Here is an 11,822-nt window from a genome sequence, read left to right on the forward strand (position 1 = left end):
CATACAAAGTGCGGCGGATACTTTCAGAGGTCACGCAGCCCCCGGACGCTCACACCTTTCATCCTGGAGTCCCCAAAGCAGGAAGCAGCCCACCCTCCGCCCCTCCCCCACGCAGGGTACTAGCCGTTTCCCTGCGCCTGGCACATGGAGGTCCCTCTCCATGTGGATTTATTGTCTCGTGTGACAGTTCCTAACCCACATGCCAGGTGCAGGGCATGGTCCAGGCTTTCAGGACACACGTTGTAGCTTGTACTTCCCTAGACTTGGAGCGGGAAGGAACGTGGCCAGACAGTGGATGGGCGCACGCAGCTCGGTAGACCTCTGAGGTTCATGCCTCTGGCCCTGCCCTCTCCCTCCCGTCCCTCCAATTTCTCTCCCTCTTCTAGCCTCCCCCCAGGCCCAGCCTCCCCGGGAGCCTCCTCTCTGTCCAAAGCTGGAACCCGCCCTGCTGCCTGGCCTCCCTCACTTGCTCCCGACCTGGACCCCGTTGTGCAGTGCTAGGAGAGGACCCTGGGGTCTCGAGGCCCCAGCCCCAGAGGCAGATGCGTGGGAACTGCTCCAGGAACCAACCAGCTGCCATCAGGCAAAGCAGCAGCTCCTGAGCAAAAGGGCTCCGGGCGGGGGTGGGGGGGTGGACTTGGTGCAGCGGGGGCAGCAGGGACAGGGAAGGGACAAGCAGGGGCTTCACTATCTCGGCTGCCCTGTGCACGGCCCAGTGTGGGCTCCCTGGTCCTGGAGGGGCCTTGGCTGTGGTTCCTTCTCCGACTTCTCAGTGTGAAGAGTTACTGTCCCAGGGCGGCAGGTGAATGCTCGTGAGAATGGGGGCCCAGGAACTCTGTGAGACCCAGTGAAACTGAGTGAGGCCCACTGACGACGTCACTGAAGTTATCTGAAAGACAGGACGTTAGGGTGCAGTCTAAAGGGGTGCTCTGGGTCGGATGAAGAGTGGGGGACAGTCTTTGAGGGTGTCCAGGGCTCCAGCACCTCCTGCCCAGCCAGCCCTGCTGAGTAAACGCCCATTCCAGGCCCCACGGCTCCCATGTACCAAGCAGAAGCCCTTACCCCACCCCCACCCCACCCCCCACCCCCATCCCCACGCCCCATGACAACCAAGTGCTGGAGGCAGGAAGCGATGCTGTGTGTTTGGGCTTGGAGCCAAAACGAAAGCAGGGCAGAACCTGTGGAGGATTTTCCCACTTGAGACACCTCCGCTCGGCTGTTAGCTGGTTCAAAGCTGCAAAGTTGAAGTCCGGATCATTGGCCACGATGGGAGAGGAGTGACTGATTGTATCATGTGTTGGCTGCTCTCAGAAAACACAGCGTCTTCATCCCCCATGGGGTCCTGGGGGTGCTACCTACAGGGTGGGCACCACAGGGAGAGAGCGGCTGGCCAGGTAGGCAGGGACAAGACACGAGATGACAGGTGTGTTTGCTCCCTGGAGCAGCCGGAAAAAATGAACACAAACTGAGGGGCTTAACAGAACAGAAATTCATCCTCTCACAGTCTGGCAGCCAGAAACTGGAGATCCAGGCATGGGCAAAGCCACGGTCCCTGCGGCTCTGGGGAGGATCCTCCTGCCTCTTCCAGCTCCTGGTGCTGCCAGAATCCCTGATGTTCCTGGCATATGGCGGCATCACCCCGACCTCTGCCTCGGTTGTCAGACGGCCCCGCCCTGTGTCTGTGTCTTCCCCTGCTCCAGCCTCACCTCCTCTGCGGCCCGCCAAGCCTTCCTGATAAGCTGGCGATACTGGGGAGCACGGCCCACCACTGTGGATTTGGAACTCCCTTGCCGCACCCCTCTGCACCCGGCAGCCCCAGGGCCCAGAGCCCAGGCTGGAGCAGGAACCCCCGCTCGCTCGCACTGGCTCTGAGCGGCAGAGGCTGGGACTTGGGCTTCCCGACTGCGCAATTCAGAGGCCTCACCAGGTGTCAAACCGCCAGACACAGCTCTGGCTCATTATGTTTCCACTTATGATCTGATCGTGAATCAGCCGTGACTCTGAGCCACGTTTCCTCCGAGCTCTGTGCTAGGTCTGTGCCCGGACACTATTGCTTAGGAGGCTGGCTGGCTTCTTATTCCAGTCTGGGGTGGTTTATGAGCAGCCTGATTCCTCGCCGCACCGTGGCTGGGTGCCGTGGTGTACATGGTGAATGAATGCCAGGTGTGCGCTCACCAGCCAAGCGAGCTCCTGAAGCGCGGCGGGGCCAGGGCACTGAGTGTGGGAGCGCACAGAGCAAACAGAGGCGCCCGAACGCTGCCCCCTGGGGTAAACGACCTGGGGTGGGGCCGCTCTTCCCTCTGGTGACGGACCTGGGGACAGGGAGGCATGCACGATGCGGAGAAGGTACCCACACAACTCACCAGAACCCTGCAGGACCCGCTGCCCACGAGGCAATGGCTGGGCTGCTCCCTGTCCACCCCCACCTGGGGAAGCTGCCACTCTCAGCCTTCCCTGTGCACATGTGTTTGTATGTTGTGTGTATGCATGTGCGCACACATGTGTGTATGTGATGTGTGTGTGCATGTGTGTGTGGCCATTTAACCAGTAAGGACAACCGCCCCGTGAAATCCGAGGCCGTGAGTCACCTCCCGCTGCAGGGACTGAGCGCTGGGGGCAGGCCTGTGGCTTTGAACGGGAAGATAGGATCTGGCAGACAGTGAGTGATTGCATCTCCAGGTGGCTGAAGGGGAGGAAGCTGGATGCGTTCCGAATGCGACTCCCGTTCTGAAGGGGGAAGCACCGGGAGCGACGTCGTCAGTGCCATCGCTAATGAGCCGGCTCCCAACTCGTCTCAACACGTGCCTGTGCCCATAAAAGAAGAAGGAAGGGCCCCCGTGGAACTCGCACATTTCCCTGTCGGGCTGCTCAGGGGCCCAGGCCCTGCTCCAGGGTCTCTCTGGCCAGACAGGCCTGTCACTGTGTCGTCATCCAGGCGAGAACAGCACTTGGAAGACACTTTAGTAGAAAGTGCCTTTTACTGTCGAAGCCCCTGAGCCCTGGTCTCCTGGGGGAGCCACAGCGGCAGCAATGGTAATAACGACGACGACAGTGATAATGATGGCAAGAATGGGCTGCTGATCGCACACACCCTAAGCACCAGGCTCTTTTGAGGCGGATCCAGAACCAAACCCAAGTCTACCTGGTTCCCAAGCCAAGTTCTTAACGGGCTCTCAAGTCGCTCTACAAGGCCCTGATGTCCGCCATAGTCTGACCTCAGATGTATGCTCTAGGACAGTGGTCGGCAAACTCATTAGTCCACAGAGCCAAATATCAACAGTACAACAATTGAAATTTCTTTTGAGAGCCAAATTTTTTAAACTTAAACTTCTTCTAACGCCACTTCTTCAAAATAGACTCGCCCAGGCCGTGGTATTTTGTGGAAGAGCCACACTCAAGGGACCAAAGAGCCGCATGTGGCTCGCGAGCCACAGTTTGCCGTCCATGGGTCTAGGGTGAGTTTTCACATTGCAGCCTCTCAGAGGTCAGCTCACAACGAGCAGGGCAGCTGTTCAGGGAACACTTCAGACGCCTGCAGGTCACAAACACGGAACAACGCACTTATTGAAGGATGAGGGAGGGAGCGCTTGGCACCTACACGGCCCAGCTGGGGTCTCAGCCGTGTCCCGAGATGGGGTGGGCCTGCAGCTTGTTCAGCTGCAGAGCTGGACGTGGGCCTGACTTGATGGGAGGAAGAGTCGTAGCTGAGAGAAGACACTAGTGAAGTAACCGGTCAGCTCTTGGCAGCTGCTGCCCTGCTTCTCTTTGCATCCTGGGTGGTGGCTCAGGTCCTCAGGTGCTAGTGCAGGATTTGCAAGCTGCTATTGCCACCAGGAACATTGCACATTATGAATCACCCTATAGACGGCGGGCTGGGCGGGCATGCCCGACATGTGACTTCACGTGAATGTTCAGATTGCAGATATTTCGTTAAAGCCTTTTCAATAAAATTTAATTAAGTTTTCAAAAGAATTAACTTTTTAAGAGCCTAATTTTCATAACTTGGCTTTATATTTAATAATCTTTATAACTCATATTTTGCAAATTATTAATCAATTTACTTTGTATTTTAATATATACCTTTAAATACCTTAGAAGCAAATAACATTTTGAAAACACTGAAAAAATACTTTCAACTTTTAATGTTTAACTTTAATGTGTGTCTATATTTTATTACACGTCCAGTGTAACAGACGTGTGTGGACACTTGTTGGTAGGAACACCAGCTCTTTATACATCTTTGTGCAGGAAGGGGACAAAACCTGTTTTATTTCACAGCTTGTCAGCGTGGGGTCTTGCTGTTTCCATGTGTGGATCTGGCAGTGGCCTCCCTTGCACACTTGCCCTGAGCCTCTGTGTGCACAGGGAGGGAAAAGCGGCTCAGTGGGGTGCACCCCTGAGGACCACCTGGACAGCCGAAGGGCGGGGAGTCAGCCTCTCTGAGCCCTGAGTTCTGGAGGCATCTTTGCAACGTGAACCAGCCCATCCTGGCTAAGAGAAGCACGTTCCACCCTGGATCCCCACAGAGCCATGTGCATGTCCAAGACATCTGACGGCAGCTCGAGTGGCCACCCAGGCCAGACCCTGAGACCCTTGGGTCCTGTGCCAAAGGATGTCCTCCTGCAGTGCGAACTCCCCTGGGCCATCAGCTGGCCAGCAACCAGGCAATCCTATGGGGTCCTGCTCTCTGCTGGCACGCAGGAGCGGCAGGCCAGAACCACAGCCTCAGGCACCAAGGCAGCCTGGTGACCGGCCTGGCCACCTAGGGTTTGACATGAAGTCAGCAGTTGTGGGCAAGTATCTGTGCCCCCCTGACTGAAGCTGCAGGCCCGAGCTCCTGGTGGTGGGCAGCTGTCTGTCCCCGGGTGATGCTCACCTGGAAGCAAGCATGTGCAGGCTGGCAGTCACGGATGACTCATGTGGCTCATTTCTTTATGACAATCAGGCTAAATTTAGGTTAATTACTTTTTAACCATTCTCCCGAGGATGCATGAAGATACTTGACACGGTCCACAGGCTCCGAGACTGCTATCTGATGGACCCGATGCCAGCCTGGTGGTGCGGGGCCCTGCCCTGCCTGTGGGGAAACCGGGGTCACCAGCTGGAGAGAACCTGAGGCGTCGCTGTCCAGCATGCAAACTGGCAGCCTGTGTGGGGTTTTGGACACTTAGGCATGAATGTGTGCAGTTTGTCTGCCTGCCCAGCCCTGCAGCCCCCTCCCTCCCCTCCCCCAGACCCTCACCCAATAAGCCCGTACCCTGACACATGGGGACCTGGGGAGCCCTCTAGCTGGGATCCCACCACAGACCCTTCTCCCTGGTCTCCTCATCAACCAACAACTGAACTTTCCAGAAAGTCACTCTGGAGCCCAGAAATGTCAACCTGCCCAGCGGTGCTGCCAGCCCCTCCCAGCACATCTCCCGCCCCAGGCCCAGCCCCACCAGTCTGGGCTTTACCGCCCCTGCCTTTCCCTGAGCTTCATTCCAGAACGGCTGCTGCTTCCCCGGCTGCAACAGCACCCTCACCTGGCTCACCTTGCACCCTCCTCACCTGCCTCCTCCAGCACCCTCACCTGGTTCCCCCAATACCCTCACCTGGCTCCCCCAGTACCCTCATCTGGCTCCGTCCACTAGACTTCAGCCTCCCTAAGCCCTACCTCGGCGGAGCCCTCTGGGCAACTACTGGCTCAGCCATCACTCTGGCTCACAGTTGCCGGCAAAATTGTCTGGCTCCTCAGCTGACCATGGAAGTGAGGGGCTGCCCCCTCACAGAGGAGCTCCAAGGGCACATGGCCAGAACAGCCACAGTCAGACAGCGCTGGCCACACCAGCACACCCTTCAGGCTCTTCCCATATGTATCAGCTCAGAATGCTCTAGAAGCCGAGGGGACCCACTGCTGCCCTGTGACTGACCCTGTGTACTCCATTCTCTCCCTCGAACACCAGGCCAGAAACGCTGCCCTGCTCCCGGGGGCCTTTGCCCCACAGACAGCAGACTCCCTCTTGTCCAAATCCACACACCACAACCCCTGGCCCAACAAGGCCAGGCTCCCCGCAAGTCAGCTCTGGGTCACGCTGCTTTGGGGGGCCTGACAAGGCCGTGTGAGGCCTGAGCAGAGCATGGTCTCACAGAGGCTGGTCTAAAGCCCAAAGGTACTGTGACATCTCTGTAAAGGTTGTCTGTGGAGGATGAAGCACTGGCATCAAACAAAACTGCATGCGTTTCCACGTCCCCTCCCCAAGCAGGGTCGGTCCCTGCAGCGGGCTGAAGGGTAAATAATGGAATTCCTTAGCTCCACCTCACTGCCTCCCAGGAGAGCCAGCGAACAGCCTGAAACCCCGTCAGAGATGCACCTGCACAGGGTGGGAACCAGCTTTACCAACGTTTTAATCTTTATCAAATTTTAAAGGCAGCACGTGTCGGCTGTAACCAGGAACCAATGCAAAGCAAAGGAGGTGATGGCCCCCGTCCCACCGCAGCCACGATTGTAACTGGTCCTGACCAGTGCTTCTGCCCTAAACCCGTGGTCGGCAAACTGCGGCTCGTGAGCCACATGCAGCCCTTTGGCCCCTTGAGTGTGGCTCTTCCACAAAATACCACAGCCTGGGCGAGTCTATTTTGAAGAAGTGGCGTTAGAAGAAGTTTAAGTTTAAAAAATTTGGCTCTCAAAAGAAATTTCAATTGTACTGTTGATATTTGGCTCTGTTGACTAATGAGTTTGCCGACCACTGCCCTAACCCAACAACACACTAACAGAATACACAGGCCAGTCTCCAGGTAGCGGATGAGGGCTGGTGCGAGACTGTGACCCCAGAGAGGGAGAGCGGGAGGCTGTGGGAGCCCTGGATCGCCTCCCCCGCCCACCCCCGGGCATGGTTTCCCACACGGCTCAGCGCTGGGCTCCAGGCAGAGCATGGCAGGTGGAGCTCGGAGGGGAATGTGCATCAAAGAAGCTGCATGGAAATGGGGCCCCAGGTCCAGGGCCCCCAGTCCTTGGCTGAGGACTCTCTCCACCTACCAGCGTGAGCACGTGGGAACTGCCGGAGAGGCTGCTCCGGGAACAGACTGAGAAGTCAACTGGTCCAGCCCAGCGGCGTGGAGACAGCCCCTCGGCCCTCACTCAGCCCCTGGGAATCCAGTGGAGACACCAGGACAGCCATGCCTGAGACCTGAGGAAGGTCACGACTTGTAGTGGGGACAACATTTTAAGTAAGGTCCATGCTAGACACCCACCCCCACAGAGCCCTAAGGAAAGCCCTGACAGAGGCCACAGGTCAGGGGCTGCCTGTGGAGTCCCACCCAGTTACAGGAGCTTGGAGAACACCTAAGACACACCTCAGAGCCAACCCAACAAAGCATAAAACCAAACTCACACAAATCCAGAGCCAATGAGATAAAAAAAAAAAATCAGAGTTTCCACGACCTCCGCAGCCAAGTTCAGCAGAGAGGAGGGGGGTGGTGGGGGAGGAAAGGACCAGTGGGAATAAGAAAGTCAATTAACAGCCCTGAGGGGGGCCAAAGGGGGGACTCAGCAAAGACTGAAAGCAGGTGTGGTAAACAGGCTCCAGGAACACAGGGAAGGCAGAGGCTGATATGAAGAAAAGGAGTCTCAGCAGATGCACAGAATCTATAATGCAAATCATACTTGTCAATTCTGGAATATCCAAAATGAATAATTCACTGGATTATTAACAATGAGCAATCTGAGGAAGAGAGAAAAAGGAGCTTGAAGAGAAATAAACACAGGGTCGGGGGCCCACAGGACAATTGTGAATGCCAATCTTACCTAATAATAGACAAACATGTAAACTGACCGTACCTCCGCTACACCCACAGCCAATCAGAGTGAGCATGCAAATTAGAAGGCCAAAGATGGCGGCTGCCCAGCTGCTCCAGGTGCGGAGTGGCCAGGCGAGGCAGGACGCCTGCTATAAGAGGGACGGTGGGGGGCGAAGGGATCTATAGGAGCGGAGAGCCGCAGCAATCCGGAGTCTGCAGCAAAGACAAAGATGGCAGACTCCGACCTGAGACTGCAGCAAAGACGAAGAAGACAGACTCCAGCTGGAGCGAAGGCCTGGTCCCGGGGGCCAGATGAAAACCGGTGCTGGAAGCCAAGGGAAGGAAGGCCTATTGCACGAATCTCTTCGTGCAACGGGCCTCTTGTAAACATATAAAATTTTAAAAATTACTCAACATACATGAAAAATGAACCAATTCCCAAGGGAAAAGACAATTAACAGACGCCAACCACAAGACACAGATGTAAGAATTACCAGACTTGAAGGTGGTTTCCACAAGCACCCTCCACAAGGTGTGGTGAACCACCCGAATTGAGTGGAAATAGGAGTTTTCAGCAGAGATATGGAAAGCATTAGAAAAACCTAACTTCAGAACTAAAAACAATACATCATCTGAAGTAAAATAAAATATGAATTGTACGCAGAATGTGGAAGTTAGGGCTGTGTATTGTTATCCCTAGAGTGGTCACTAAAAAAATAATACAAAATTAATACAAATTAACACTACATACAATTCACATTTTATTTTACTTCAGATGCTGTATTTTTTAGTTCTGAAGTTAGGTTTTTCTAATGCTTTCATTTCTCTGCTGAGAACTCCTGTTTCCACTAAACAATATACAAATACTCCAAAAGGATGCAGGAAAACTGATACAAAGTAACTAAAATCAGAGGGACAGAGAGGCAAACAGTAAAACTGCTGACCCAAATCCAATGATCTCAGTAAAGAAACCCACTTTAAAAACAATGCTGGAGATGGGATAATGTTTAAAAAAAAAAGTTCTCCCCCAGAGAGACCAGAAGGCCCAGGTGGTTTAACAGGTAAGTTCTACCAGACTTTCAAGGAACAGGGAATCCGATGGATGGATGGAAGGAAGGAAGGAAGGAAGGAAGGAAGGAAGGAAGGAAGGAAGGAAGGAAGGAAGGAAGGAAGGAAGAAAGACAGAAAGAAAGACAAGAAAGAAAGAAAGAAAGAAAGAAAGAAAGAAAGAAAGAAAGAAAGAAAGAAAGAAAGAAAGAAAGAAAGAAAGAAAGAAAGAAAGAAAGAAAGAAAGAAAAGAAAGGAAAGAAAGAAAGAAAGAAAAAAAAAGACTCTCCAAGTCCTTCTCTGAGGCCTGTAAAACTGATGCCCAAACCAAACAGACATAAGAGAGGGAAAGTCAGGTCTCCAGGCACTCTGGAATATGAACACAAAACCCTCAACAGACACCAGCAAGTCAAACTGAACAAAGTAACTTCAAGAACACACCACAATCAAACTGGATTACCGAGAACCATAAGAAGGGTTTAAATACAGAAAATCCAGAAATGTAACTCACTGTGACAGATGAACAGAGAGGCGTCAAGGATGCAGGCGGGTGGGGCCAGCAGCACAGGTGCTCACAGGAAGCCACTTCTCAGCAGTGCCCTGAAAAATGCCCTGGGAAGACCCTCTGGGCGGAGCAGAGGCCCAGGCTCTGGTGCTCTCGAGGGCAGAGGGAGACAGGGAGGCTTACACTTTAAAAGAGACAGAGGCGCCCTGGCCAGGTGGGTCAGTTGCGAGTTCGGTTCCGGTCAGAGCACATACCTAGGTTGAGACATTGTTTCTCACATTGATGTTTCTCTCTCTCCCTTCCTCTCTAAAAAAAAAAAATCAATACTGGTGAGGATTTTAAAAAAAGAGGCAGAGCCATTAATCCCTCCCCAAGGCCCAGGGACATAACTCTGTAGGCCCACAGGGACCTGCTGAGAGCACGTGCATGTCCTGACACCTCCCCCCACGCCCCGCTGATTTCAGTGGTCGAGTTCTTGCCACACTTGAATCCACTCAGAGCCTGCAGGAGGAGAGGAGCATATTCAAACAGTGGGCCACCAGGCTGTGCCGGTCTGGGGTCCCAGGTGAGTGGGTACCTGGTGCGGCACCTGTTCCAGCCCAGTCTCTACCATCCACATATGGCAACAGAACTGAGCTCGAGTGGACCAGGTCCAGGGAACCACAGCCGTCAGGGCTGATGGGACAGGACATCCCAAAAAGCAGCCCAGACAGATGATGGTTGGGGAAGAGGAGGGGGAGGGAGTCTACAGAGAGACAGAGATCTGCTTTTTCCTGAGGTTGTTCAGACACCCCATGGGCCCTGGGGCACATTCATGGGCCTGTCCTCTCCCTTGACTGCCCATGGCCCCAGCCCGGGAAGGCTGCCCTGAAGCTTCACTGCAGACCCACATGCTGTGTGCTCAGAGCCCTGCCCCCCCCGACCCCCTGCACCCGCTCACCCCTCCGCCTGCTTCAGGCCCTGCATTCCTGGGGTCCAGCATATTTTTGTGGGTGGAAAGAGAATGGGCATGGAATTCGCCCCCACATCGCCCATCGCTGGGCTCTCGTTGGCAGGGGCTGGTTCCACCCCTGCAGCCCTCACCTGTCAGGGCCCCTCTCCTCAGCTACAGCTCAGCAGGTCTGGACAGCCTTCCACCCTGTCCCTGCAGCCCAGGCCCATGTAAGCCTGCCCTGGTCCCCAAAAACCTGCCCGCACCTCTGTCCACAAAACCTCCAAGTACCCCAATGAGCATCCATCTGTCCCTGCCAGGACCTGCCAGCCCGGTGGGGTCCCAGGCAGTGCCCAGGGATTGGCAGCGGTGAGCTGAGAAAGCCAAGTCCCATCCCGCCTGCACGGGCAGACCTCAGGTGCCCGCAGCCTCCTGGGACTTCACTGTTGGGAAAATAAAGATGGAGGCGGCAATCAGGTACCCAGCCTCAAAGCCACTGGGGTTTCTTGCCCTGAGGAGTGATATGTATGTGTACACACTTGTATGCATGTATGAGCTGTGCACACGTGTGAGTGCTTGTGCACTCATGTGTGTGCGCACAGGTCTTCACGAAGGTAGGGCCATGCTGGGTGAGGTGGCGCCCAGAGGTCTGGTGGGTGGGACCTTGCTGCTGCCCCATCCCCGCTTAGCTGCTCCTGTGGGCGGGAACTGGTCCAAGAGGGAGAAACCCGTGAGAACCCCCAGCCTGCTCTGCCCTGAAGCTGCAACTGTTTCATGTGGTTCCAACTCATTTAGTGTATTATCCAGGATTTCAAAGAGCCATTAGCAAGACAATCCCTCAGTCCCTGGTTTCCACCTGAATCTGAGCCAACGTTAGGTCCTCTGCCAGACAGGTAAACCCGCACACACATGTACATGCACACACGTGCACGCACACACACAACTTGAAAGGAACTCGTCGCCACCGTTACCCTGGAGCAAACAGGAGTCAGGAGGACTGAGGCAGGACATGAGGTCAGTGCCATCCACATAGTCACACGCACAGCTGGCCATGCGTCCACTGGGGCCCAAGGGGCAAGCACCGAGCACCCACCACCTGCACTCTGCGAGATCTACGCTCTGGTCTTGATTCCTCCAGGCCCACCCTGCCCCTGCGCCAATGGCTGATATCTGACAGGGTTAGTGTTGCCAAGAGCCAGCGGCAGGAGCTGAGGAGGTGGAGGGGCTGGAAGCAGTGAGATGGGTCCCTGGGTCGAGATGGACCTGGGCCCCAGCTGCACAGCCAGGGGCTTCGGGCAGCCACGGGGAGACTCACCTCCCGTGGAGGGCGGAGGGGCTTTGTCTCAGAGACTGAGGGCAAAACAAACCCTGGCCTGCCGATTAGCCGGCTTATAGACAAGCACTTGGAGGCAGAAGCCCATGTCCCTCACCCCTGGGACCAGAGCCTTGGTCTTGCCCGTGAGGCCATCAGGGGACTTCTGGCTCCAGAGCACGGCCCTTTGACCAGACACCTGAGCCACTCTACAACAATGAGCTGCACTCCGGCCAGGCAGGTCCAGG

This window comes from Cnephaeus nilssonii (genome assembly GCF_951640355.1).
Source record: "Cnephaeus nilssonii genome assembly, chromosome: 3".
NCBI classification, from domain to species: domain Eukaryota; kingdom Metazoa; phylum Chordata; class Mammalia; order Chiroptera; family Vespertilionidae; genus Cnephaeus; species Cnephaeus nilssonii.